Source organism: Bombina bombina, chromosome 7, assembly GCF_027579735.1.
Source record: "Bombina bombina isolate aBomBom1 chromosome 7, aBomBom1.pri, whole genome shotgun sequence".
Taxonomy (NCBI): Eukaryota; Metazoa; Chordata; class Amphibia; order Anura; family Bombinatoridae; genus Bombina; species Bombina bombina.
In genome coordinates, this window is record NC_069505.1 from 487,872,178 (window position 1) to 487,877,670 (window position 5,493).

A 5,493-nucleotide genomic window follows, 5' to 3' on the forward strand; every position below is an offset into this window, starting at 1 on the left:
TACTGTGGGACGCCTTCTTGCTGTGTTAGATTAAAATATGCAGCAGAAAAGTTTGCACAAACACACAGAAATTGAGAGTGTTCTTTCCTAATTAGGACTCTGTTACTGATTATTGTTCCATCCGGTGGCAGACAGACTTCTCTAGGATTGGTTGAAGTCTGGAGATTTATTACTATGTTTAATACAGTAGTGCATGCTAAGTCAAATATTAACCAGCTCACTGAGCCTGTAATTTAAATTCTCAGATATATCATTTTTAGTCACAGTAATTAACTTTGTTTTGCCAATGAGTGAATTGGAGGTGACTGGGTGGTTATGACTTTATTCTAATGTGGAGCATGCAAGGAATTTTTCTGTTCCACATGTTTTTAGAGATATTTTTTTTTTTTTTTTTTTTTTTTCTGGTCCATTCTTGTCTCAGCAATTACAAGAAGTGTTCTGACATTGTTTAATATTTTAAGCAGGTTTATTATCTGCACTTGTCCTAAGCACTTGGCATCCTTTTCCAGGGGCCTTGCTTTCTATTGGTCATCGCTGCCCCTTTTTTTGAGTAAGCGTTGTCGGTTCTCCCTTACTGCAGGAAGCGCAATGGGAACTATAAGAGTTTTGTGAGTGAGGTTTCTTTCACAACAGCCTTTCCTCCTTCCGAGGTCGATAAATGAGCCGCGCCTTGAGAGCCTTATGGGCCCTTAGCCGTGCTTTACAAGTACCCATTACATACATGCATGCATGTAGTTTAAGTGGTTGCTATTACAGGATATAAGTAACCAACAGAAACTGTCTAGTTCACTTGGAGTCCCCGCCAATTTTTGATCAGGGGTAAACATTCCAAGAAGTTCGCTGCTGTTTCCAAGTCAGCATGGAGGGGTTACTACCGGCTCCGGTCCGGATAGGAAGTGAGGCGTTCTTACCTTGTGTATGAGTCCTCTTTTACATGAGATACTTGGCCCTGTCCCCATACTGGAACAGGGGCGGGGGGAGGGGCTTCTTCGCATCTGTTTTTGTATTTCCAGAAAGGAGGGAGCCCTCAGACCTTTTTTAGGCTTCAGGAGTATCATCAAGTTTCTTGCAGTTCCATCATTCTGGATGGACACTATCGCACTATCCTTCCATTGATACAGGAGACTCAATTTCTGACGACATTGGATCTAAAAGATGCATATCTGTTTGTGTCTATCACAGGGTTCTTCACTAGTTCCTGAGATTTACCTTCCTGGACAAACATTTCAGTTTGTGGCTTGTCCTTTTTGTCTAGCCACGGCTCCCAGATTTTCCTCGAAGATTCTGGGGTCTCTGCCGGCGGTTCTGAGACCGCGGGACATTGTAGTGGCGCCTTATCTGGACGATATTCTGATCCAGGCGTCGTCCTATCTTCTAGCAAAGTCTCATACCGACATGGTTATCCTTTCTAAGGACTCACGGGTGGAAGGTGAATGTAGAAAAGAGTTCACTGATTCCACAGACGAGGGTTCCTTTCCTGGGAACTTTGATAGACTCTCTATCCATGAAAATCTTTTTGACGGAAGTCAGAAAGTCAAAGATTCTGAATACATGCCGATCCCTTCAGTCCAATCCTCGGCCATCAGTGGCTCAGTGCATGGAGTTAATTGGATTGATGGTGGCTGCAATGGACATCATTCCGTTTGCTCGTTTTCATCTCAGACCTCTACAACTGAGCATGCTCAGACAATGGAATGGTGATTATGCAAATTTGTCTCCTCAAATAGATCTGGATCAGGAGACAAGGGACTCTCTTCTTTGGTGGTTGTCGCCGGATCATCTGTCCCAAGGGACGTGCTTCCACAGACCCTCATGGGTGATAGTGACAACGGACGCCAGCCTACTAGGATGTGGTGCAGTTTGGAATTCTCTGAAAGCTCAGGGTGTGTGGACTCAGTCAGAGTCTCTACTTCCCATCAATATTCTGGAATTGAGAGCAATATTCAATGCGTTTCAGGCTTGGCCTAAATTGGCCTCGGACAAATTCATCCGATTTCAGTCGGGCAACATCATAACTGTGGCTTACATCAATCATCAGGGAGGAACAAGGAGTTCCTTAGCGATGATACAAGTATCCGAGATAATTCGGTGGGCGGAAGTTCACTCTGGTTATCTGTCAGTAATCTACATCCCAGGAGTGGAGAACTGGGAAGCAGATTTTTTGAGCAGACAGACGTTTCATCCGGGGGAATGGGAACTCCATCCGGAGGTCTTTGCCAGCCTGATTCTCAGATGGGGCAGACCGGAGCTGGATTTTATGGCATCTCGTTAGAATGCCAAGCTCCCGAGATAGGGATCCTCAGGCCGAACTGATAGATGCCTTGGCAGTGCCTTGGTCGTTCAACCTAGCTTATGCGTTTCCACCGTTTGCTCTCCTGCCCCAGGTGATTGCTCGAGTTAAACAGGAGAAGGCTTCGGTGATTCTCATCGCTCCTGGGTGACCTTGCAGGAAGCTTCCATTGAGGCAGGACCTTCTCATTCAGGGACCCTTTCATCATCCGAATCTAATTTCTCTGCAGCTGACTGCTTGGAGATTGAATGCTTGATTTTATCTAAGCGAGGGTTCTCTGATTCGGTCATACTTTGATCCAGGCACGTAAGCCTGTTACTAGAAAGATTTACCATAATATATGGTGTAAATATCTTTATTGGTGCGAATCCAAGGGTTACTCATGGAGTAAGATTAGGATTCCTAGGATTTTATCTTTTCTCCAAGAAGGATTGGAGAAAGGGTTCTCAGCAAGTTCCTTTAAAGGGACAGATTTTTGCTTTATCTATTTTGCTACACAAACGTCTGGCAGATATTCCGGATGTTCAATCTTTTTGTCAGGCTCTGACTAGGATCAGGCCTTTGTTTGGACCTATTGCTCCTCCTTGGAGTTTGAATTCAGTTCTTAAGGTTCTTCAAGGGGTTCCATTTGAACCTATGCATTCCATAGATATTAAGTTATCTTGGAAAGTTTTGTTTTTGGTTGCTATTTCTTCTGCTCACAGAGTTTCTGAACTTTTGGCTCTACAATGTGATTCTCCTTACCTTATTTTTCATTCCGATAAGGTAGTGTTACGTACCAAACCTGGTTTTCTTCCTAAGGTTGTTTCCAACAAAAATATTAATCAGAAAATTATTGTTCCTTCATTGTATCCCAATCCTTCTTCTAAGAAGGAGCGTCTGTTACATAACTTGGACGTGGTCTGTGCCCTGAAGTTTTACTTGCAGGCGACTAAAGAATTTTGTCAATCATCTTAATTATTTGTTGTGTTTTCTGGAAAACGTAGGGGTCAGTAAGCTACGGCTACTTCCCTTTCTTTTTGGCTGAAGAGTATCATCCGTTTTGCATATGAGACTGCTGGACAGCAGCCTCCTGAAAGAATTACGGCTCATTCTACTAGGCCTGTGGCTTCCTCTTGGGCATTTAAAAATGATACTTCTGTTGAACAGATTTGCAAGGCTGCAACTTGGTCGTCTCTTCACACTTTTTCCAAATTTGATACTTTTGCCTCGTCCGAGGCTGTTTTTGGGAGAAAGGTTCTTCAAGCAGTGGTGCCTTCCGTTTGGGTTCCTGTCTTGTCCCTCCCTTTCATCCGTGTCCTATAGCTTTGGTATTGTATCCCATAAGTAAGGATGAAATCCGTGGATTTGTCATATCTTGTAAAAGAAAAGGAAATTTATGCTTACCTGATAAATTTGTTTCTTTTACGATATGACGAGTCCACGGCCCACCCTGTCATTTTCTAAGACAGGTCTTTATTTTTTTTTAACTTCAGTCACCTCTGCACCTTGGCTTTTCCTTTCTCTTCCTAACTTCGGTCGAATGACTGGAGTGGGAGGGAACGGAGGAGCTATATATACAGCTCTGCTGTGGTGCACTTTGCCTCCTCCTGCTGACCAGGAGACGATATTCCCATAAGTAAAGATGAAATCCGTGGACTCGTCATATCGTAAAAGAAACAAATTTATCAGGTAAGCATACATTTCCTTTTTATCATTATCCTGTTAATTAAAATCTGAAAACTGTGTTTACACTTGCCTAAGATTTTGGAATGAATACTCTACTTGATCAGTGCAGGAACCTATTTTTATCTGTCCCAAATTAGTCACAGCAGAGGAGATAAACATACTCAAGACACTTTTCAAGGATTCTGGACCTGTGCTGCTAATATGATTTTTTTTATGTTTTTAAAACATATATTAAAGGGATAGAGTTTTTCCTCTTTAATGTGTTCCCAGTGATTTATTTAATCTGTTAGAGTGTATAAACCCCTTACAGGAAGTAGATCTGTGTACCGCATAACGTAGATCAATGTCGGACCTTTTGGAAGCCCAAGCAGTCTTGGTTGTTAAGTGATAACCGAGACTTTCTGTTTGTGGGCTGCAGGCATCTGCCTTCATATGGTAAAGGCACAACCAGTGCTCCGTTACCATATGAAGCCAGACTGCCCAATCATTACAGACATTGACACTCTGTCATTGGTGCCAGTGGGATGTGTGGGAGGAAAGACGGGTGGGCAGCTCAGCAACGATGGGAGGAACCTACACTACAGAGAATACGTTTTGAAGGGAGGGACGGGTGTTTATACTACAGAAAAATGGGAAGTTAGAGGGGGCCCTACATAACAATCACTGGGAGGTGGGGTGAGGGGGACCCCTACAGAACAGAAAAAAAAATAATAATAAAAAATATATAAACTGTGTACTGGCAGACAGCTGTCAGTACCTAAGATGGCTGCTACTAGTAGAAGTGGGAAGGATTAGAGAGTTGTTTGGGAGTGATATCCTTACACTAAAGCAAATATTACAAGCTAGCTGATTAAAGGGACACTGAACCCAAATTTTTTCTTTCATGATTCAGAGAGAGCATGATATTTTAAGCATCTTTCTAATTTACTCCTTTTATCAAATTATCTTCATTCTCTTGGTATCTTTATTTGAAATGCAAGAATGTAAGTTTAGATGCCGGCCCATTTTTGGTGAACAACCTGGGTTGTCCTTGCTAATTGGTGGATAAATTCATCCACCAATAAAAAAGGGCTGTCCAGAGCTCTAAACCTAAATAAAAGCTTAGATGCCTTCTTTTTCAAATATAGCAAAAGAATGAAGAAAAATTGATAATAGGAGTAAATTAGAAAGTTGCTTAAAATTACATGCTCTATCAGAATCATGAAAGAAAAAAAAATTGGGTTCAGTGTCCCTTTACTGCCAGAAATTTCAGAAGTGTGGTGCGCAGCTGCAATTAGCAGCCTTCTAATTACCAAAAAGCAACAGCAAAGCAATTTAGGAACAAAAAAGGATACCAGAAAAGCTTTTACAACCATTTGTGTTACGACTGCACAAACGGTATGTAAATAATTTCAGTGAGAAACACAAAGTTTGATTAAAAGGGTAACAATTTTTTTTTTATATGATCGCATTTAGCGGCAAAATGGTGGCATGAAATATACCAAAATGGGCCTAGATCAATACCATAGATTGTCTAATAAAAAAACAAGGCTCTG